Raw genomic sequence first — 989 nt, 5'->3', positions numbered from 1 at the left:
CCCCTCCCCCTTTTCTGATGAAGGGTCTAGGCCCGAAACGTCAGCCTTTCTGCTCCTATGATGCTGCTTGGCCTGCTGTGTTCATCCAGCTCTGCACCTTGTTGTCTCGGATTCTCCAGCATCTGCAGTTCCTAGTATCCCAGTGGAATGCAGATGGGTACAGGTGATTCCAGTGGAATGCAGTGGGGCATGAGCGATTCCAGTGGGATACAGGTGATTCCAGTGGATTGCAGAGCGAGACAGGTGATTGCAGTGGAATACAGAGGGATACAGGTGATTCCAGTGGAATGCTGAGGCATCTGAATGAATTCAATGAGATACAAGTCATTCCAGTGGGATGTGTTGGAGTCTGAATAATTGCAGCAGGATGTGTGAAGTACCAGTGATTCCAGTGGGATAAACAGGACAAGTTGAGTGTGTTGCTGAACTACTTTAGTCCTACATGCTCACTCATTTCTCTTGGCGTGGTGCAGCTGCTTCAACATTCCTTTTGATGTGGGAGGTAAACTGAGAAAGAAACGTCGGATAGTGAGGATGGCTATTCAACTCCTTGGGCCTGTTCTGCCATTCAGGTCAAGGGTACAGCAATTATCATGGGAATTTTAACCTACATACAAACTGGAAAAACCAGGTGGGAAAGGGTAGTCTGGAGGAGAAATTCATTGAATCATCTTGGGACAATTTCTTAATCCAATATGTTATTGCATTAACCAGAGAGCAGGCTACACTGGAGCTGGTTTTGATCAACAAGATAGGATTAATTCCTGATCTGAGTGAAAGCATTCCTGGGTAGCAATGATCATAATATGATTGAATTTTACAAATAGTTTAAGGGAGAGGAATGGGGTCCAAGACTATTATTCTCTCTGCTCCTATGATGCTGCTTGGCCTGCTGTGCTCATCCAGCCCTGCACCTTGTTGTCTCGGATTCTCCAGCATCTGCAGTTCCTACTATCCAAGACTAGTATGTTGAGTTTATATTAAAAAAG

Source organism: Rhincodon typus, unplaced genomic scaffold, assembly GCF_021869965.1.
Source record: "Rhincodon typus isolate 14 unplaced genomic scaffold, sRhiTyp1.1 hic_rhity00001000, whole genome shotgun sequence".
Lineage (NCBI taxonomy): Eukaryota > Metazoa > Chordata > Chondrichthyes > Orectolobiformes > Rhincodontidae > Rhincodon > Rhincodon typus.
Note: the sequence above shows the minus strand (reverse complement) of the source record.